Here is a 23,488-nt window from a genome sequence, read left to right as displayed (position 1 = left end):
CTGATTGCATTCTCTTAGAGAACGTCAATACTGAATTCCATGGTGAATATGCTCTAATACAAGAACTCCATCCATCTAGCCTTGCTCCCAAAGCCAAGGCGTCTGTGAATTGTTTTAACTGGCAAAAATCATGTTGGCTATTATTAACCCCAAACCATCATTTCTCCTTAGCAGGTGATTTCAGATGAACCATTTTGAGGCAGCAGATTTCACTGCAAGATCAAAAGTATTTGGTTTGGTTTTGTTCAAGCAGATGCTGATATTCTCTGTGGATTTGAGGACTTGGTTTAATTCTCTCTGATGCCTGGTGAGTTAGAAGGGTGCCATTTTTAGGACACTGGGAGAATTCACTAGGTTGTGGCCCTGCAGTTGCCACTTTCAGCGTGGAGTTGGTGACCCTTCTGTCATAACCAGCTGAGACCTTCGCCGAAATTTGGCGATGTTGGGAAGTCCAGAGTGGCAGCAGAGATGATAAAAGCCTGCAAGGAATTACCAGCCCTAGTTTTCCTAAGAAGAAAGACGGGGGAGCAATTCCTGAGCCAGCCGCTGCTCTGTATTTCATATGTAGTTTAGAATCCTCTGCACAGTCCTTTGAGGGTAAGTATGTCCACTTTGCAGGTGAGGAAACTGAGGCACATTGAGGCTAAGATCCTATAGCAGGTATGAACCTGGAAAGTGACTCTAAGGCCCATGCTTTTAAACACTACCCTCGAGTAACATCCCCATTTTTATATTTTATTTATTTTATTTTATTGACAGAGTCTCGCTCTGCCCCCAGGCTGGAGTGTGGTGGAGCAATCTCAGCTCACTGCAGCCTTTAGCTCTTGGGCTCAAGCGGTCCTCCCGCCTCAGCCTTCCAAGTAGCTGAGACAACAGATGTGATGTGCACCACACCTGGCTAATCTTCTGGTTTTTTTTTTTTAGAGACGGGGTCTCACTATGTTACCTAGGCTGGTCTTGAACTCCTGGGCTCAAGCGATCCTCCTGCCTCAGCCTCCCAGAGTGTGGGATTACAGGTATGAGCCACTCCACCCAGCCAATATCCCCATTTTTAAAAAGCATTGGTGCAGCAAATCACTTGAGGTTAAGAGTTCGAGACCAGCACGGTCAACATGGTGAAACCCCATCTCTACTAAAAATAAAAAAAAATTAGCTGGGCGTGGTGGCACGCGCCTGTAATCCCAGCTACTCAGGAGGCTGAGGCAGGAGAATTGCTTGAACTCGGGAGGTGGAGGTCGCAGTGAGCCAAGGTCGCACCACTGCACTCCAGCCTGGGTGACAGAGCGAGACTCCATCTGAGAAAAAAAAAATTTTTTAATAAAAAGCACTGGTGCAGTGGCGAATCTGTGGCCTCAAAGACAACCCAGACATGAGAGCACTGAACTTGACCTTGGGGGCTTCTATGTCCTAGGGACACCTCTTCTTTTAATTCCTTAGACAGAGTGGAAAAGGGGAGGGCAGGCGTTTGTAATTTTTAATCGTGAGCATCTGCCTTAACTATGTGGTATTTTCATTCATTCCTTCACCTCATTCAGGTGACGCTTTAGTGCCTGCATTCTGTGAGGGCCTAGGGACAACTGATGAACAAACAAGTAACAGGCTAACCTTGTGCCACACCTGTCTTATTTGGGTATGGTGGGGGACAATAAATAAATATAAAACATACCAAAAAACCCGAAGTAAAAATAGCAGTAAGTTCAATGGCGAGCCTAAAACAGAAGGTCTTGGTCATGCCGGAAGGACTACGTGAGACTGGGTAGTTAGTGAAAGGTTTACTGGAGGTGATCTAATTATAAAAATGGTCATGGTGGCCTGGTCTAAGGTAATGCTGGAGGTGGAGAGAAGCAGATGGATTCAAACCACAATTTAAAGGTAGTGTCAGGCCAGGTGCGGTGGCTCATGCCTGTAATCCCAACACTTTGGGAGGCTGAGGAGGGTGGATCACCTGAGGTCAGGAGTTTGAGACCAGCCTGGCCAACATGGTAAAACCTTGTCTCTACTAAAAATACAAAAAAAAAAAAAAGAAAAAATTAGCCTGTTGTGGTGGTGCATGTCTATAATCCCAGCTACTAGGAAGGCTGAGGCAGGAGAATCACTTAAACCTGGGAGGTAGAGGTTACAGTGAACTGAGATCGCCCCACTGCACTCCAGCCTGGGCAACAGAATGAGACTCTCTCTCAAAAATAAAGTTAGCATCAAATCCAGCATGCAGTTGGGTTTGACATGGTTGGTGTGAGAAGGAAAGGGTGGAGGTAGAGATGATACCTAGATTTTTGGTTGGAGCTTCTGGGTGAGTCGTGGTAACACGGAAATGGATGTGGAGGGTGAGATTCACAGAAAGGAGTTCAATTTGGACATCTTAAATCTGAGATTCCCGTTAGACATCTCAGTGGAAATATCAAGTTGTACAATTGCAGGTCATCAGCATTTGGATAGGATGGGAAGTCAGGGGTCTAGACAAGGGAGAGCAGGGTGGCAGGATTGATCCTAGGACACTCCTGCACTAGGGATCTAGAGTTGTCAAAAGGGTCTGTGAAGGAAAAGGGAAAGCAAAAGTGAGGCGAGAAAAAGTGTTGGAAAGAAGAGGGAAGAATCAGCTGTGTAAGATGAACCCGCTGAGAGGGGGCTCCGCTGAGAGTGGAATCTGCTGAGAGTGAGATCCGCTGAGAGTGGGACCTGCTGAGTGGGACTCACTGAGATTTGGACCCGCTGAGAGTGGGATCTGCTGAGAGTGGAATCTGCTGAGAGCGAGATCAGCTGAAAGTGGGACCGGCTGAGTGGGACTCACTGAGATTTGGACCTGCTGAGAGTGGGACCCACTGAGAGTGGAATCTGCTGAGAGTGGAATCTGCTGAGAGTGAGATCAGCTGAGAGTGGGACCTGCTGAGTGGGACTCACTGAGATTTGGACCTGCTGAGATTTGGAACTGCTGAGAGTGGGATCTGCTGAGAGTGGGATCCGCTGAGAGTGGGATCTGCTGAGAGGGATCTGCTGAGAGTGGAATCTGCTGAGAGTGGGATCTGCTGAGATTTGGAACCGCTGAGAGTGGGATCCGCTGAGAGTGGGATCCGCTGAGAGTGGGATCTGCTGAGAGTGGAATCTGCTGAGAGTGGAATCTGCTGAGAGTGGGATCTGCTGAGTGGGACTCACTGAGATTTGGACCTGCTAAGAGTGGGGTCCACTGAGAGTGGGATCCGCTGAGAGTGGGATCCGCTGAGAGTGGGATCCGCTGAGAGTGGGACCCGCTGAGAGTGGGACCCGCTGAGAGTGGGATCCGCTGAGAGTGGGATCTCCTGAGAGTGGGATCCGCTGAGAGTGGGATCTCCTGAGAGTAGGATCTGCTGCGAGTGGGACCCGCTGAGAGTGGGATCTGCTGCGAGTGGGATCTGCTGAGAATGGGATCTGCTGAGAGTGGAATCTGCTAAGAGTGGGACCTGCTGAGTGGGACTCACTGAGATTTGGACCTACTAAGAGTGGGACCCACTGAGGGTGGGATCTGCTGAGAGTGGGACCCGCTGAGAGTGGGACCCGCTGAGAGTGGGATCTGCTGAGAGTGGGACCCACTGAGAGTGGGACCCACTGAGGGTGGGATCTGCTGAGAGTGGGACCCGCTGAGAGTGGGACCCGCTGAGAGTGGGATCTGCTGAGAGTGGGATCTGAGAGATCCAACCAGATGAGAACAAGAGCAGCCATTGGCTTGGGAACCCAAAAGTCACAGATGACTTGACAAGGGCCCTTCCCATGGACAAGTGGGGGTGGAGGTATAGGTATAGTAGGTCAAAGCTGGCCAGCCTGTAGCTACATCAGCTATAACCAACTTCCAAGAAATTTTACTCATACATGAATACAGGAGCAGAAGAAATGGCAGTAGCTGGGGGCAAGAGAAGGTTTTCCTATTCATTTGCTACAAGAGCAGGTTTACGTATGAATAGGAATAGACTTGTAGGAGAGAAGGGAAAATTGCTGAATCAGGTCTTTCTGAAGCACGCCTTGCCGTCCAGAGATTCAGACAAGGAAGAAGCACCCACACTTGCAGGCTGCTTTTGTGGTTCCCGGCAATAGGAGCCCCACATTTTGATCCAGCTGATAAGGGGGAGCCACTGTAACGATGACATGGTCATGTGCTTGCCCTGGCTACATGGGGACACTGGCCCATTTTCCTTACCGTGGCTTGAGTGTTAGTGCTGAGCTTTGGTATTCAGGCAGAAGGGTGTGTGATGTTATTTGGGTGTACAGCGCTCTGACAGCCCATATGTATGATAGATACCCAGGAGTCTCCTTTCCCCTGAAGAGCAAGGTAAAATCAACTTGGATGCCAGCAGATTCTATGCTTGGGAAATGCAAAACTTTGCCCCTGGTTCCTGGGTCTTCTATTTCTACCGTCTCCTTTGCACTTGGGACTCGTGCGTTCTTGGAAGTTTTGCTCTCTTTTCCCAGAACTTGGCCCCTTCAGCAGTCTGCAGAAGAACTCCATGCATATCTGCATTCTGTGTCTTGGTCAGACCCATTAAATAATTGGGACTGGGGTCACAAGGAGGGGACGTATCCTGAGGGACATGGCCCTCCCTAGCTTCCTAGTCCCACAGCTCCACCTCCCTAGCAGGACAAATTTCCCTTGGTTGTCTCAGGCACATCAGGCCTGCCTTGAGCTCTCCCTCGTACACCACGCCAAGCAGCTTAACAGAGAATGTCTTCAGAACAAAAGGAGTCATCCCACTGAGGAGAATGTCATGAGTAAAATGTTCTCCACCTCATTCAAGGCTATGCTTTGATAAGTGCTTAAAACCACTAGCCACAGGATCTGTGGTTCATGTGATTCCATCCATCCTGAGTTGCCACACTTCTCAAAAGAAAAAAAAAATCCATCTTATAGGACTGACAATGCAAACAGCCCTGAAGAGAGTCCTCCTCCTTACCCCATCCAGGTTTGGATAAGCTTCTCCCTGAGACCGTCACCGTTTTTGACTCGGGTGAGGCTGCCCACCTGAGGACAACCCAGGCGTCCTTGTGCACACGTCAGAGGGGATGCTCGTCTATTTCATAGGCAGAGAGTCATTGAGAAGAAGAAAAAACAGGGAGAAAATAGAGGTGCCCCTGACATTTTGAGAAAAATGCAACCAGGGAGGTGGGCTCTAGATTCGCATCACTGTTAAATGGAAAACTGGGGAAGAAAAAAAATTCAAAGACAGCAATTATTATATTAGATTCTAGGGGAAAAAGACAGGAAAATAATTCCTATAGAGGAGGTTTGAAATGGAAATAGTTTAGGCATTTCAAAGTGTGTCCCCACATGCTGTGGCAGTCCTCTGTTCAACGTGTGGAGTTAATTCCCCTTCCCTTGAGTGCGGGAGAGTGATGGGAAGATGTGTGCTGTCTGAAGCTAGGCCATGAAAGACACCGCTGCGTTTGCGTGCATGTTCTTGGACCATTCGCTCTGAAGGAAGTCAGTCCCTGGATCTCGAGGACACTCAGGCAGCCTGTGGAGATCCCCACACAGCTCCTTCCCATGGCCAGCAAGCTGGTGCTGGTGGCTGAGGCCTCCCGCCAGCCAAGTGGATGAACTGCCTTGGAATGGGCCCCACCAGCCCCTGTGAAGCCTTCAGAAGCCTGCAGCCCAGTTGACACACTGACAGCAGCCTCATGAGAAATCCCAGGTCAGACTGCCCGGCGAGGCTGCTCCCAAATCTTGACCCATTGAAACTGCATGTATTATTAAGTCAGCACGACTGGGGATAATTTGTTACACAACAGCAGGTTTTTCATATTATTTTTCTGTATTTTGAAGTGAAAAATCCCTACTTGTTTTAAAGTTAACATTTTAGCTGGGGTTAAGAATATAAGCGTAAGCACAGTGTGAGAAAATGTTATTTAACACCTCCCGAATGGCAGGCTGTCTCAGCCTGTGAGCAGAGATAGCTGGAGGCATACCTCGAACACCTGTGGTCCCCTCGCATGGTATGGAGTGGTTCTGGAAGCGGATGCCCAGTTAGGAACCGCATCGCCAGCCTCAGCCCCCTCCCACCCAACACACACATCTGCCTAGGCCTGCAATCAAGTCCTGGCTTGTGGAATGTAGGCGGAAGTGATACGCACCCCCCTACACAAATCCTTAACTTCCAGAGAGGGTTCGTGTGAGGACAACCAGGATGGCAGGCGAGAAAGTCTCCTGTGGGTGAGACTTCACAGAAGCGAGAGGCTTAGCTCAGAGAAACCAGGGGAGGGAGGAGAGGTTTTGACAGCAGCTGTTGGAAGGAAGGAGGAAGAGAAAGTGGACTCATTCTGTATAACGCCACAGGGAACAAACCAGGACCATAAATGAATGTTCGAGAGAAAGAAAAGTATTAACTATGAGAGCTGTTCAGCGCAGGACAGGATATCCGGTCAGGAGTGAGCTCTCTGGCACCTGAGGGGGCAGGCTGCAGGAGGACCTCACCCCTCCAGGATGCTGTATGGATCCTCGCCCTCAGAGGAAGTCTGAACTGAGCGGCGTCCCCAGCCTGGAGCCACTCTGCATCTAGAATGACAACAGGTACCATCTAAGGCAGGGGCATTTTACATAGTGCTCTTCTTACTATTCATTACCAAGAAGTAATCATTCAGAAAGTCCCCCAAGTAGGCTTTTATGTAGAATGTCATTGTCCAGAATGCTCTGACAGCTTTTTATTACCAGAAGGCAGCTCTTCTGGGCCCTGTACACATCGGCTCCCCCAGCCCCACCCCTGAGCCCTTCAGTTGGTTCTGTTGAACTCCTGTGCGGAGGGAAATATTTATCCCTTGATCAATGGAAATAATCTCTGGTGAACAGGTGTTTTGGGGTCAAATAGCAGAAACAACGCAGGCTGAACACATGTGTTGGGTGACAGCACAGGTGTGGTTGACATTTGCTTTCTATGCACTGTCTAGCTTCCTTCCATGCTTCTCTATTGGGAAATTATCCTTATTCGCATGGAAAGAAAAGAGAGATGTGTGTGATTTCCAGAAGGTGCATAGAAACAGCAGCGGCCAGGCTTGTGGTTAGGGTGTGCCCCAGGAGCCCAGCCTCTCCAGAGAGCACCCTGAAGGTGTGCAGGCAGGCCAGAGGCCTCCAGACCTGCAGGTCTTGTAGCCTGAGTGGCCCTCCCTGCCAAATGTCCAGTGTGACAGCTGCTATTCCACTTGCAGAAAAACTGAAATTCAACATTGAGCTCACGATCCAGAAAGAACAAGTTGCGCCTGAAAGATTTCCCATGGGAATAAGAATTCTGCCATCAGACTTAGGATAATGCAAAATTGCTGCAGAGACAAAGGAAACTGGAAGCAAATCACTAAGGAGTCCTTTAGACAAAATAAACCCAATCTTTCAGGAGCAGAAGCCTTTATATTTAGATTCTCCATCTCTCCCAAGGAGCGGGCCAAGGGATTGTTTTCATCACCACTTACCCCTGCCGCCCCACTTACCATCTCATCTATAAGGATCAGGTGCTTCCGCCAGTGCGGGCTGCCCAGGCTCCCACGAGGCAGAGCAGGAGGCAGTGGCTGGACGCCCGCCGTAACGCTGGGTGTAGGGCCGCCCACCGGAGCCTCTGCCTCAAATTACCCTTTCCACTCAGAGCACTGTCCACCAGTGGTGCTGAAATGAGGAGTTTACAAAGGATATAGGGCTGGGCACTAAACTCTCAGTGGCCAAGATCAGAGCCGGCTTTCCTGGCACTGGCTAGAGACAGATGTGTCTTGGATCAATGGGGATCCTGAATGTGACTGCAGGGGACCTGGATCCCAGCAGTTGCTGCCCTTACAGGCAACAGTTCCGTGTATCCACTGGACACCTCTGCTCTGGCCATCGCAGGGTTCCAGAGCTTTCTTCTCTCTATGATCTCTTCCCATGGGATGCCGGGCTTCAGAGTTAAACTATAGGCTCAATTGGGTCCCTCAAAATTCATATGTGGAAGTTTTAAACCTAATGCCTCAGAATTGGCTGTATTTGGAGATAGGGTCTTTAAAGAGGTAATCAAAGTAGAATGAAGTCACTAGTGTGGGCCCTAATCCAGTATGACTGGTGTACCAAGAAGAAAAGGAGATTAGGACACAGACACACACTGAAGGAAGACCAGATGAAGACAGAGATGGCCATCTACAAGCCAAGGAAAGGCCTCAGAAAAAACCAACCCTGCTGACACCTTGATTTTTGACTTTCAGCCTCTAGAATTATGAAAAAAATAATTTATCTTGTTTAAGCTGCCCAGTCTGGGATACTGTGTTATGGCAGTCCTGATAAACTAACGTACAAGTCTAGTGTGGTCTACATTTAGGATTGGGGTTGCCTCTCTAGGTCTGGGCTAGGAGAGGTGACTTCTTGGGCCACACCAACTCTAAGCCTTTGTGGTCAGCCACAAATAAGGCCAGCTTATTTTTGATACTTAAGGCAGGTGGATCACGAGGTCAGGAGTTCCAGTTCAGCCTGGCCAACATGGCGAAACCTTGTCTCTACCAAAAATACAACAATTAGCCGGCATGGTGGTGCATGCCTATAATCCCAGCTACTCCAGAGGCTGAGGCATGAGAATCTCTTGAACCTGGGAGGTGGAGATTGCAGTGAGCTGAGATCGTGCCACTGTACTCTAGCCTGGGTGACAGGGCGAGACTGTCTCCAAAAACAAAAAGGAAAGAAAGAGAAAGAATCATCTTCCATTTTTAGTGCTCTTCGCTCTCCCTAGTTTCCGATACCTTCAGTCCCTGTGCCCCTCCCTCCTTCTCAGGACATTGCTTTGAGTCAGTCTGCAGAAGGCTACAGTCTTCATTTGCGAGGCACTCACCAGCCCCGGCAATGCCATCTTTTATTTTACACCCAGTCAATCGCCAGTATGGTGGTGCACCTGGTACACAGTAGGTGTCTAGCTAATGTCTGTTGAAAGGATTAATAAACAAGGTAATTAGCTACATGAATGTTTCCATGCAGTATTTCTTAGTGGGAGTGGAAGAGCAGCAGAGATGGAAAGAAGGAGACAGGTAAAAGAAAAGAGGAACCTTGTTTCAAACTATCCAAACCTGCTCTTCTCGGCTACAGATCAGACCACAACTACCTGTTACATGGAATATTGCCTTTACATGGGCATTCTGTGGCCCAAAATATGGCAAATGTTCTTGGCTAATTAATGTTCCATGTACACTTGAGAAATGCTGTTGTTGGGCGAAAAGTCCTATAAATGTTAATCAGATCCAATTGGTTGGTCGTGTTGTTTGGGTCATTTGTATCCTTACTGATTTTTCTGCCTACTTGTTCCATCATTTACTGAAAGAGGAGTGTTGAACTCTCAGACTGCAGTTGTGGATTTCTCTATTTCTCCTTCCAAATCTGTTAGTTTTTGTCTTGTGTATTTTGAAGCCTCTGTGGTTAGGTGCGAACACGTAGAGAACTGTTATGTCTTCTTGGAGAATTGACCCTTTATTACTATATAATGCCTCTATTCCTGATTATCTTCCTTGTTCTTAAGTTTACTTTAAAATTAATACAGCTACTCCAACTTTCTTTTGGCTGGTGTTTGCATAGTGTACATTTCTCCAGCTATTTCCTTTTTTTATTTTTTACTTGTAAAGACGAGATTTTGCCATGTTGGCCAGGCTGGTCTCAAACTCCTGGCCTCAAGTGATCTGCCTGCCTTGGCCTCCCAAAGTGCTGGGATTACAGGCATGAGCCACCGTGCCCAGCCTCCATCCATTTACTTTTAATCTATGTATGTCTTATCTTTAAAGTGGGTTTATTGTAGACAGTATGAAGTTGAGGCATGCTTTTTTATTCAGTCATAGTCTTTTAATTGGCATGTTTAGATCATTCATATTTTAAATGGTTATTGATATGGTTAGATTTAAATTTACCATGTTACTAGTTGTTTTCTATTTGTTCTGTTTGTTGTTTGTTCCTTTTTTCTCTTTTACAACCTTCTCTGTGTTTATTTTTCTATTATTTTATTTTATTTTGAGAGTATCTCACTCTGCCATTTAATCTGGAGTGCAGTAGCTCAATCACAGCTCGCTGCAGCCTCAACCTCTGAGGCACAAGCAATCCTCCCACCTCAGCCTCTCAAACTACAGGTATGTGCCATCATGCTAATTTTATTTTCTTTTTTTTTTTTTTTTTTTTTAATTTATTTATTATTATTATACTTTAAGTTGTAGGGTACATGTGCATAACGTGCAGGTTTGTTACATATGTATACTTGTGCCTTGTTGGTGTGCTGCACCCATCAACTCGTCATTTACATCAGGTATAACTCCCAATGCAATCCCTCCCCCCTCCCCCCTCCCCCCTCCCCATGATAGGCCCCGGTGTGTGATGTTCCCCTTCCTGAGTCCGAGTGATCTCATTGTTCAGTTCCCACCTATGAGTGAGAACGTGCGGTGTTTGGTTTTCTGTTCTTGTGATAGTTTGCTAAGAATGATGGTTTCCAGCTGCATCCATGTCCCTACAAAGGACACAAACTCATCCTTTTTGATGGCTGCATAGTATTCCATGGTGTATATGTGCCACATTTTCTTAATCCAATCTGTCACTGATGGACATTTGGGTTGATTCCAAGTCTTTGCTATTGTGAATAGTGCCGCAATAAACATACGTGTGCATGTGTCTTTATAGCAGCATAATTTATAATCCTTTGGGTATATACCTAGTAATGGGATGGCTGGGTCATATGGTACATCTAGTTCTAGATCCTTGAGGAATCGCCATACTGTTTTCCATAATGGTTGAACTAGTTTACAATCCCACCAACAGTGTAAAAGTGTTCCTATTTCTCCACATCCTCTCCAGCACCTGTTGTTTCCTGACTTTTTAATGATCGCCATTCTAACTGGTGTGAGATGGTATCTCATTGTGGTTTTGATTTGCATTTCTCTGATGGCCAGTGATGATGAGCATTTTTTCATGTGTCTGTTGGCTGTATGAATGTCTTCTTTTGAGAAATGTCTGTTCATATCCTTTGCCCACTTTTGGATGGGGTTGTTTGTTTTTTTCTTGTAAATTTGTTTGAGTTCTTTGTAGGTTCTGGATATTAGCCCTTTGTCAGATGAGTAGATTGCAAAAATTTTCTCCCATTCTGTAGGTTGCCTGTTCACTCTGATGGTAGTTTCTTTTGCTGTGCAGAAGCTCTTTAGTTTAATGAGATCCCATTTGTCAATTTTGGCTTTTGCTGCCGTTGCTTTTGGTGTTTTAGACATGAAGTCTTTGCCCATGCCTATGTCCTGAATGGTACTACCTAGGTTTTCCTCTAGGATTTTTATGGTATTAGGTCTAACATTTAAGTCTCTAATCCATCTTGAATTAATTTTCGTATAAGGAGTAAGGAAAGGATCCAGTTTCAGCTTTCTACTTACGGCTAGCCAATTTTCCCAGCACCATTTATTAAATAGGGAATCCTTTCCCCATTTCTTGTTTCTCTCAGGTTTGTCAAAGATCAGATGGCTGTAGATGTGTGGTATTATTTCTGAGGACTCTGTTCTGTTCCATTGGTCTATATCTCTGTTTTGGTACCAGTACCATGCTGTTTTGGTTACTGTAGCTTTGTAGTATAGTTTTGAAGTCAGGTAGCGTGATGCCTCCAGCTTTGTTCTTTTGACTTAGGATTGTCTTGGAGATGCGGGCTCTTTTTTGGTTCCATATGAACTTTAAAGCAGTTTTTTTCCAATTCTGTGAAGAAGAAACTCGTTGGTAGCTTGATGGGGATGGCATTGAATCTATAAATTACCTTGGGCAGTATGGCCATTTTCACGATATTGATTCTTCCTATCCATGAGCATGGTATGTTCTTCCATTTGTTTGTGTCCTCTTTGATTTCACTGAGCAGTGGTTTGTAGTTCTCCTTGAAGAGGTCCTTTACATCCCTTGTAAGTTGGATTCCTAGGTATTTTATTCTCTTTGAAGCAATTGTGAATGGAAGTTCATTCCTGATTTGGCTCTCTGTTTGTCTGTTACTGGTGTATAAGAATGCTTGTGATTTTTGCACATTAATTTTGTATCCTGAGACTTTGCTGAAATTGCTTATCAGCTTAAGGAGATTTTGGGCTGAGACAATGGGGTTTTCTAAATATACAATCATGTCATCTGCAAACAGGGACAATTTGACTTCTTCTTTTCCTAACTGAATACCCTTGATTTCTTTCTCTTGCCTAATTGCCCTAGCCAGAACTTCCAACACTATGTTGAATAGGAGTGGTGAGAGAGGGCATCCCTGTCTTGTGCCAGTTTTCAAAGGGAATTTTTCCAGTTTTTGCCCATTCAGTATGATATTGGCTGTGGGTTTGTCATAGATAGCTCTTATTATTTTGAGGTACGTTCCATCAATACCGAATTTATTGAGCGTTTTTAGCATGAAGGGCTGTTGAATTTTGTCAAAAGCCTTTTCTGCATCTATTGAGATAATCATGTGGTTCTTGTCTTTGGTTCTGTTTATATGCTGGATTATGTTTATTGATTTGTGAATGTTGAACCAGCCTTGCATCCCAGGGATGAAGCCCACTTGATCATGGTGGATAAGCTTTTTGATGTGTTGCTGAACCCGGTTTGCCAGTATTTTATTGAGGATTTTTGCATCGATGTTCATCAGGGATATTGGTCTAAAATTCTCTTTTTTTGTTGTGTCTCTGCCAGGCTTTGGTATCAGAATGATGTTGGCCTCATAAAATGAGTTAGGGAGGATTCCCTCTTTTTCTATTGATTGGAATAGTTTTATTTTCATAGGTAGAGTCTTCCTATGTTGCCCAGACCAGAAGTATATTTTATGATTCAATTTTATCACTTCTATTAATATATCAATATTGAATATCCCCTCTATTAAAGTATTTCTATCACTCCATTTTATCTCATTTATACTTTAAAAACAGTTTTAGTGGTTGCTCTAGCATTTAAAATATACATTTTAAAATAATCTGAGTATGCCTTCAAATAACATTATGCAATTCCACAGTTATTGTAAGGGTTTTATAAAAATATATTTCCAGTTCTTCCTTCCCGTTTCTTGTGCCTTGTTTGCCATACATTTCACTTTTCCGTATGTTATAAACACATATTCTATTGTTACTGTGTTTGCTTTTAACAGTTATCTTTTAGAGGAAATATAAATAAAGAAAAAATGTTTTACTTTGCTTTTATTTATTTCATTTCTGATGCTCTTTTGACTTTTATCATATTCCTTCTCCCTAAAGATCTACCTTTATTTTTATTTATTTATTTATTTTTTTGAGATAGAATCTTGCTCTGTCACCCAGGCTGGAGTGCGGTCATGTGATCTCTGCTCACTGCAAGCCCTCCTGGGTTCACGCCATTCTCCTGCCTCAGCCTCCCAAGTAGCTGGGACTACAGGCACCTGCCACCAGGCCCGGCTAATTTTTTTTGTATTTTTAGTACAGACAGAGTTTCACTATGTTAGCCAGGATGGTCTCAATCTCCTGACATTGTGATCTGCCCGTCTTGGCCTCCCAAAGTGCTGGGATTACAGGCGTGAGCCACTGCACCTGGCCTAAAGATCTACCTTTAATATTTATGGTAGAGTAGGTTTACTGGCAATGAATTTCCTCAATCTCTGTCTGCCTGAGAAGGTTTTCACTTCTCATATCTTTTTAAGGATATTCTAAGTAGGTATAGAAGTTTGGATTGCCAGCCTTTTTTTTTTTTTTTTCATTTAGTACTTTAAAGATGTTAATCCATTGTCTTCTGGTTTGCATGGTTTCTGACAGAAGTCTGTTGTAATTCTTATCCTTGTTCCTCAATAGATAGCATGTTTAGTTTCTCTGATCACCTTCAAGAGTTTCTCTTTGTCTTTGAGTTGCAGCAATTTACACATGATATGTCTAGGTATGTTTGTTTCTTTGTTTTTGGTATTTATCCTGCTGGTGTGCTCTGGTATTCTTAGATCTTTGATTCTGTGTCTCTAGCTAAGTTTTTAACTATAAAGTTCAGTGTCTGTACAGACTGTCAAAAATTGCCAGTGCTGACTGTATTTCAAGTCATCATGGTGGAGTATTAGGAAAAGTTTTCAGTTAGCAATAATCACACCTCAGATAAACCTCATTGGCTATGATACTGCCACTGCATAAAGCTCTGTCACTAATTTTCAAAAGTTTCCAGCCACTATTTTTCTCAGATATGTTTTCTGCCCAATTTTCTCTTTCTTCTTCTTCTGGAATTCCAATTATGCTTATATTAGACTGTCTGATATTTCTGATATTGTTCTACAGTTCTTGGATTATCTGTACTGTCTTGAGATTTTTTTTGCTTTATTCCCCTTTGCATTTTATTTTGGGTAATATGTTTAAGTTTACTTATTCTTTACTCAGCTCTATCAATTATACTGATGGGCCCGTCAAAAGCACATCTCATCTCCATTACTGTGTTTTGTTTCTAGTATTTCCATTTGATTCTTTATAATGGTTTCCATTTCTCTGCTGAAATTGCCTATCTGGTCTTGCATGCTGTCTACCTTTTCCTTTAGGTCCTTTAACATATTAATCATAATTAATGTCTGATAGCTCCAACATCTGTGTCATATGTGGTCTGGTCCCAATGGTTGCTTCATCTCTTTAGACTGTGTTTTTCATGGTTTTTTGTATGCCACATTTTTGTTGTTGCTATTGAGAGCTGGAAATATTAGATAAAACAATATGGTGAATATTCCAGTTCCAGGATCAAATGCATGTGACTAGAGACAATTTAGGAATGAAAAGAAGTTATGTGGAGGTTTCTATAACCTAGAGTTCAAGTCTACAGTGGTTTGGAAATGGGCTTTGAAAAGTGGGCAGTTTAGACTTTCCCCCACTTTAATTTTTTTTTTAAATCAGCATAAAGCATACATATGGGTTTGTTTGTTTGTTTGTTTAATCCTAGTCTATAGCAAAGGTCAGCAAATTTTTTCTTAAAAGGCCAAATGACAAATATTTAAGCTATGTGGTCTCTGTCACAACTACTCAACTCTGCCATTATCAACGCAAAGTCATTCATACACTCATACATCCACATACTTATACAAATGAGTGTGACTATGTTCCAATAAAACTTTATTTACAAAAGAGGCAGCCAGCCTGTGCGTCATAGTTAACTGATTCCTGAGCTATAGAATAATATTAAATGAGCAAAGCCTTGCTCTCCATGAAGCAGTCCCGCTCTCCAGGATAATCACATTTAACTATTTTCTGTATTCTTTGGGTGGATGCACATATTATCTAGGTAATACAGGCTTATAACTCTATTTCTTGATATATTAATCTATTGACACCCCCTCACCCAACCATGAAACATGAGAAAATTTCCTCCCAGCACTTTGGGAGCCTGAAGCAGGCAGATCACTTGAGGTCAGGAGTTTGAGATCAGCCTGGCCAACATGGTGAAATGCCATCTCCAGTAAAAATACAAACATTAGCCGGGCATGGTGGCAGGTGCCTGTAATTCCCAGAGACTCAGGAGGCTGAGGCAGGAGAATCGCTTGAACCTGGGAGGTGGGGGTTGCAGTGAGCCAAGATCATGCCACAATACTCCAGCCTCAGCAACAGAGCAAGACTCCATCTCAAAAAATAAAAAACTAAAAATTAAAAAACTTTTTTTTTAAATAAAATTTCCTGTCTTACATTACCTCTTTTTTCTGTGGTAAGCAGGTAAGCCTACCCCCAGAGGCCAAAGGAACTGAGAGGAAGAAGAAAGAGGTTAACAAATCCAGTTTCTCAGAAAGAAACATTTAGGCTGGGCATGGTGGCTCATGCCTGTAATTCCAGCACTTTGTGGGGACCGAGGCAGATACATCCCTTGAACCCAGGAGTTTGAGACCAGCCTGGGCAACATAGTGAGACTCTATCTCCACCAAAAATACAAAAATTAGCTGGGCATGGTAGTGTATGCCTATAGTCCCAGCTACTTAGGAGACTGATGTGGATCACTTGAGCCTGGAAGGTGGAGGCTGCAGTGAGCCATGATCATGCCACTGCACTCCAGCCTGAACAACAGTCATGCCCTGTCTCAAAAAAAAAAAAAAAAAAAAAAAAAAAAAAAAAAAGTCACTCTGTTGCTCAGGCTGGAGTGCAATGGCACGATCTCACCTCACTGCGGCCTCTGCCTCCTGGGTTCAAGTGATTCTCCTGCCTCAGCCTCCCAAGTAGCTGGGATTACAGGTGTACGCCACCACACTGGACTAATTTTTGTATTTTTAGTAGAGATGGGGTTTCACCATGTTGGCCAGGCTGGTCTTAAACTCCTGACCTCAGGTGACACTCGCCTGCTTTGGCCTCCCATAGTGCTGGGATTACAGGCATGAGCCACCGCACCTGGCTAAGAAAGAAAGAAACATTTAAAAGGAACTAACAAGCAGAAGCAATATCTCTGGTGGCCGAGAGACGGTTGATTCCTGTACTTGCCCTCCAGAAAGTAGTCTTTATATAGCAAACTGCTTTTGGTAAAACATGGACAGTTGGTCACGTCTCAGACCCTCCTGCAAAATTCGTGACCACTGGGGAAGTTAGATAAGCATTTTTATAACAGTTGTCTACGCTACAGGCATTGTTTATTGGCCTGACTGTGGGAATACCTTGGTATTCAGGAGTCAAACATCAATCCTGATGGTGATTTCACCTCAGGTGGCGTTACTCTTGCCTTGCAACAGGCTGTTTTCTTACACTCTTTCCTCTGCGACCCTCCAAGACTTGTCTTTTATCAACATATATATTAATAGTTTCTCCCATTGGTTTGTTTCCCTTTATAACTTTGCTGTTTCTTTTTCCATTAACAGACCATTCCCCTTGAGCCTCCCCTTGGCAACATGAGGATCTTGCTATTCCTTCCTCACCCTGCCCTTCTCCCCATCTTTGCCCGACTGCTGTTAATGCTACTGTAACTTTCACGGCACCCATCTTATAATGTTTGCGTTCTGTTTTGTAAATTAACTAGGTCTTTGGTGCTCTGCCAGAAGTTGATTCTAAAAACTGCAAACCAAGAAACGATATTTACGTTATTTTAATTATATAAATATTAGTCATTGCAGAACTAAGTAGTGTGATTGGAGAAATAAATATAATTCACTGGTACTAAATCAGTTGCAACCATCAAAGTCACACGGATTCTTTTTTCTTATACTCCAGTAAATACTCAAAATCATGTCACATTTCAGTTTTCAGTCTAACCAATAATCTTCAAGAACTCTTGTTCTCTGCACCTTTTCTGGGTCAACCAACTGCTGTTTCATGGAAGCAATGCGCTCACATGGCGCTCTGAGACATCCACATCTTGAATCCTCTCTGCTTTCCCTGGGAACCAACCTTGGGCCACTTATCTTGGTTCTTCTCCTTGAAGCTGTTAGTTTTCCTAAAGGATATCTTGAGGAAAGCTTCAGTTCTTCGTATTCTAGGGGATATTCAAAAGAACATGATTAATCCATTAGGCCGAACTGTTTTCTCCTTTCTCCCTGTGTATTGATATGATTGATATTTTAACAGCCTGGAAAGCTAAGAGTGACGTCAACAGCCTCAGCTGCACTGAGAGTGAGGTGAATCACTCCAGGAGAGTTCTGAGCCCAAACACACACCGGCTTGAGTGGTCCTGGGCTTGCTGTTCCCAACAAAGGCTCTTAGAACTCTCTTTAAGCCTCAGTCAGCATTTGGTGATCCAGTGGGTGTTTTCCAAGCCAGGCTGTCAGCTTGAAGAGTTCTCCCTTGGGGCAAAGTCCTTTTAGCATCTCAATTCAGGTGATGAGTTCCCTTTAAAATGCTGAAGGAACATGATGTGGTGGCTCACGCCTGTAATCCCAGCACTTTGGGAGGATGAAGCGGGCGGATCACTTGAGGCCAGGAGTTTGAGACCAACCCTGCCCAACATGGTGAACTGCTGTCTCCACTAAAAATACAAAAATTATCTGGGTGTGGTGGTGGGCGCCTGTAACTCCCAGCTCCTCAGGAGGCTGAGGCAGGAGAGTCACTTGAAGCCTGGAGGCGGAGGTGGCAGTGAGCCGAGACCACGCCACTGTACTCCAGCCTGGGCAACAGAGCGAGACTCAAATAAATAAATAAATATATAAATAAATAAGTAAAATGCTGAACAGGTTAATCCCTTGACCTTCTAAAATGGGGAAAGTTGGGTTCCAGGGGCCGAGCACAATGCACAGAAAGAAACGACATGAGTCATTGGTTCCAGGAATTCAATTCAGCCAGGGGCCCTCAGAGCAGCGAGTGCCAGTGGAAGCATCTCTAAATTAATTGGGTCTCTTTGTAAATCCAAAGGATAAATTAAGTAAGTGAATTGTCTGAGGCCAATTGATTTGTAGTTCACATTTCCTCTGCAAAGGCTTGACTACAGATTTATTCACGCATTTCTGAAGCCACATGATTTAGTGCTGAGGCCTTCTTGGGCCTTTGATAACTGCCATGATTATTAAGGCCTTGGAGGATATAAAGTGTGTTTTTCCACGATATTTACTTATATCTTCTGTACAAAATGCATAAATATGTTACCAAGAATGTTACTAAAAACAGAAAAGAAAAGTCATGTTGTTCTTTCCCCCCCCCACCCCGCCCAAGGCACTGCTTAAATATCATCTGCAAATTGTTAATTGTTCAGCTTGCACTTTTATGACAGGGTTGGACCTGGGGAATGAAAAGCAGCTCCCGGTGCTGACACGGGGACACACCTGGCTGGCAGCTTTGTTTTCAAAATGCCAAAGAGTGTAGGCTTCATTCCCTCATTCTGTAAGAGGGTACAATGGGCATTGTCTAACTTTTATTTCAGCTACTTAGAGGAAAAAAAGCTACCATGACACCTGTGATAGTTAATTTTATGTTTCAACTTGACTGGGTCACTGGTTGCCCAGATAGCTGGTTAAACATTATTTCTGGATTTGTCTGTGTGGGTGTTTCTGGAAGAGATGACCATTTGGATTAGTGGGCTGAGTAAAGCAGATCGCCATCAGTAATACAGGCGGGCATTGCCCAATCTACTGAAGACCCAAACAGAACAAAACTGGAGCAGGAGGGAGGATTTGCCATCTCTCTGTCCGATGCTTGCCACCTTCCCCCAGTGCCCCTGCTTTTCAGGCCTTCAGACTCAATCTACACCACTGGCCCTCCAGCTCTTGGACCTCTGAACTAACCCCCAGCTTTCCTGAGTCTCCAGCTCTTGAGCCTCTGAACTGACCCCCAGCTTTCCTGAGTCTCCAGCTCTTGGACCTCTGAACTAACCCCCAGCTTTCCTGAGTCTCCAGCTTGCAGACAGCAGATCGTGGGCCTTCCCAGCCTCCATACTCACGGGAACCAATGCCTTATAATAAATTTCTTCACGTGCAGTCTTGCATTGCTTCACAGTGAGGATACATTCTGAAACATGCGTTGTTAGGCAATTAAGTCATTGTGTGGACATCATAGAATGCACTTAAACAAGCCTATAGGCTCTATGGTATAGCCTGTTGCTCCTAGAATACAAACCTATACAGCATGATACTGTACTGGATACTCCAGGCCATGTAACACATGGTAAGTATTCGTGTATCTAAACATAGAAAAGGCACAGTAAGGCTGGGTGCGGTGGCTCATGCCTGTAATCCCAGCACTTGAGGTTGGGAGCTTGAGACCAGCCTGGCGAAAATGGGGAAACCCCATCTCTTCTAAAAATACAAAAATTAACTGGATGTGGTGGTGCATTCTGGTAGTCGCAGCTACTCAGGAGGCTGAGGCAAAAGAATCGCTTGAACCCAGGAGGCGGAAGTTGCAGTGAGCTGAGATCACCCCACTGCACTCCAGCCAGGGGAACAGAGAGACTCCATCTCAAAAAAAAAAAAAAAAAAAAAAAAAGAGAAAAGGCATGGTAAAAATACTGTTGTATGTGTGGCCTGTCATTCACCAAAACGTTGTTATATGGTACATAACTATATATCTATATGCTATTGGTTCTGTTTCTCTGAGAACCTGGATGAATATACCACCTAATGGTGATCTCTAATGTTGCAAGGACAATAACTGTCTTACCTGTCCTCACACATTTTATTGTGAAGTGACACTGTGTGTTGTCCGGACTGAGAATTTACCAGCTATAACTTCCCCCCGCTTCAGAAACAGATTGGAAAATCGTAATCAACAAAAAGTGTGTTCACTGAGAGAAGTCACCCACTGTTCAGACACAGAAGCGAGACTCTGGGGGCAGGAGGGCATCCAGGAGAAATGTACAGTGACTTTCCCTTTAAACACAGAAGCTGGAACAAGGCTCCGGGTTTATTTTGACTTGGAATTGCCTCTGTGGTTCTCAACCATCTCTGAGGAAGGTAAGAACCCACCCTCGCCTGTTCAAGGCTGGCTTCCAGCTCAGGAGGAAGGCTGGGGGGTGGGAATTAGGAATCCCTCCCCACCCCGCCCAAAACACACACACATGCACGCACACACAAACACACATGTCCAAAGCTGACTGCTATTCTCTGGGGTTGTATTTCAAGGCCTCTGAAGTCACCAAAGTCTCTAAAACACAGGTGGTCATGGAGCTTTTCATGATACACTTTTGGAATCTTCTACCCTCATTAGAACCAAACCACGGTTCCACAGGGCTTCTCCAAGAGCCAGCCCCATGGGACCCAAGTCCACGATGGCTTCCTCCATTCACAGTGAGCCGCCTGCAGGGACCCCAAGTGTGACCCGGGGTGGGGCTGGAGGGCAGGCCAGGCACTCTCGGCCTCCCGAGACCTTTCTCATGCCTGGGGTGCTCCACAGGCACCTTGATGCCTAGTGAGCGAGGAATCCAGCTTAGCAAAGAACGGGCATAGACATTTCCTGTTTGATTAATACTCGGTTCTGGGAACCTGACAAGCTCTGCTCCGCTTGGCACCTAGCACAGTCCCAGATGGTAAATCTTCCCTGTCACCACTGTGGTAACTCCCTAGAGGGGTCCTGGAATTGCTCCAGGAGGCCTTGTGCCAACTGCTAAGTCCCAATGTCCCCTCCTCGTCGTCTCACCGGCGCAGTTCACAGTCCAAGAGCCTCGATGCTTCCATGAAGAGGCAGATCGGCACCTTGTTGCCTGTAGCCAAACCATACACGGGTGCACAATACAAAAATGACGACAGATTCGAGCTCAGTGGGTGAGAGGCAGCAGCTGTGTGTTTACTCAAGGTGAGGTCTGGAAAAGCTACATGGCTTTGGAGACTTGTTTGAAATGTGGCCGGAAAAGGGGAGGCTGACGTGGGCACGTGTCCCTGGCATCCGCTGCAAGTCCTCCTGCCTCCCCGAGAACACAGTGTACAGCATCCGGGAGAGACTGGCCAGGACTTGGTGTTCAGTTACCTCCAACACCAATGACAGTTGGACTTGCATTCCCTGAGGCCAGCTCACAAGCCTCAGAGAGCTCACAGCATAACATCTTCTTCTAACACATGCTCATTGAACAACCACCATGAGCCAGGCACTGGGTAAACACTGAGGAAACACGGGGAGAGTGACAAGGATGTCCCCGCCCCCAGTGGGCTCTCAGCTCACTGGGCAGAGGAGTTGGCCAAGTCCTAGGGCAGACACAGAACAGCCCTTCCATTCAGGGCACGTGGCGGTCACCGCAGCCAGAGGATCTGCTGGAGCAAGCAGGAGAAGCCTTGCTGCGGTCTGGATGTTGGTGTCCCCCGCACATTCCTATGTTGAAGCGTAACCCCTGTGTGCTGGTGTTAGGAGGTGGGGCCTTTGAGAGCTGGTTAGGTCATGAGGGTGGGGCCCTGATGAATGGGATAGGTTCCTATAAGAAGAGGCCCCAGGGAGCCCCCTCACCCCTTCCACCATGGGAGGACACAGACAGAAGGCACCATCTATGAACCATTAATTGGGCCCTCACCAGACACTGAATCTCCCCCTTGATCATGAACTTCCCAACCTCCAGAACTGTGAAAAATAAGCGTGTTGTTTAGAGGCCACCCAGTCTATGGTATTTTGGTATTGCAGCCCGAACCACCCAAGGCAGGCATGGTATTCACTCTCTTGCAGGAAGTGGAAGAAGGGGTGGGGCAGGGACGGGTGGAGGAGGGGAGCCGGCGCTGAGACCCAAACCAAGAGCTAGGGAAAGCTGAGGGGCGGAGGTATTGTGGGAGACCATGCCTAGGCATTTAGAATTTATTCTAAAATCCATGAAAACTTGCTGAAAATGTTTGCTTTCATCTATGTGACATTCTTTTTTTTTTTTTTTTTAATTATTATACTTTAAGTTCTAGGGTACATGTGCATAACATGCAGGTTTGTTACATATGTATACTTGTGCCATGTTGGTGTGCTGCACCCATCAACTCGTCAGCACCCATCAACTCGTCATTTACATCAGGTATAACTCCCAGTGCAATCCCTCCCCCCTCCCCCCTCCCCATGATAGGCCCCGGTGTGTGATGTTCCCCTTCCCGAGTCCAAGTGATCTCATTGTTCAGTTCCCACCTATGAGTGAGAACATGCAGTGTTTGGCTTTCTGTTCTTGTGATAGTTTGCTGAGAATGATGGTTTCCAGCTGCATCCGTGTCCCTACAAAGGACACAAACTCATCCTTTTTTATGGCTGCATAGTATTCCATGGTGTATATGTGCCACATTTTCTTAATCCAGTCTGTCACTGATGGACATTTGGGTTGATTCCAAGTCTTTGCTATTGTGAATAGTGCCGCAATAAACATACGTGTGCATGTGTCTTTATAGCAGCATGATTTATAATCCTTTGGGTATATACCCAGTAATGGGATGACTGGGTCATATGGTACATCTAGTTCTAGATCCTTGAGGAATCGCCATACCGTTTTCCATAATGGTTGAACTAGTTTACAATCCCACCAACAGTGTAAAAGTGTTCCTATTTCTCCACATCCTCTCCAGCACCTGTTGTTTCCTGACTTTTTAATGATCGCCATTCTAACTGGTGTGAGATGGTATCTCATTGTGGTTTTGATTTGCATTTCTCTGATGGCCAGTGATGATGAGCATTTTTTCATGTGTCTGTTGGCTGTATGCATGTCCTCTTTTGAGAAATGTCTGTTCATCTATGTGACATTCTTATCATCTGTATGCTGACAGCTCCCACCTTTACTTCCTCCCAGACCTCTGTTCTGAACACCACGTGCCCCTCTTGGTCTCTGGAAGTCCAGTAGGCACCTGTACACCTAGACACCTCCCCTGCACACAGATCTGCTCTTCCTGTGACAGTCCTTGTGACATTGTCATATCTAAGAGATATATTTGATTCTCCACCCTGGTTCTGGCACAAGAACTCTAAAAGCCTTGGGATTTCCTAAGAAATAGGGGTGAGAGGAATGTCTTCTGTTATTCAAGATGGGCCCCCTGTAACCATACCTGAGCTTATGGTGGGCTCCGAGAGAGCCTCAGTTGGGAGTGGTTGCCACAGGAACCAACCTTGTGACTACAGGGTTAGCACTTTCAGCTACCCCATCTCCTCTCCAAGGAGATGAGAAGGACTGGAGGTTGAAGTACACAACAATGCCCAGTGTTTTAATGTACCATGCCTAAGGGATGTAACCTCCACAAAACCCTTCAGC

The 23,488-nt window shown here is 45.2% G+C and overlaps 1 protein-coding gene and 1 non-coding gene across 2 annotated transcripts in view; one reads left to right on the top strand and one right to left on the bottom strand.

The window, feature by feature from the left end:
* The window catches only part of LOC126934347 (cytochrome c oxidase assembly factor 5), a 521,053-nt gene that overhangs the window by 299,371 nt on the left and 198,194 nt on the right, over positions 1-23,488 (top strand). The window lies entirely within an intron of this gene.
* LOC126934594 (U4 spliceosomal RNA) lies at positions 13,930-14,068 on the bottom strand. The gene has a single exon (XR_007719046.1). It is a non-coding gene; the product is annotated as a U4 spliceosomal RNA (small nuclear RNA).

The sequence above is a fragment of the Macaca thibetana genome, chromosome 13 (assembly GCF_024542745.1).
Source record: "Macaca thibetana thibetana isolate TM-01 chromosome 13, ASM2454274v1, whole genome shotgun sequence".
Taxonomy (NCBI): Eukaryota; Metazoa; Chordata; class Mammalia; order Primates; family Cercopithecidae; genus Macaca; species Macaca thibetana.
Note: the sequence above shows the minus strand (reverse complement) of the source record. Positions and strands in the feature narration are given on the sequence as shown.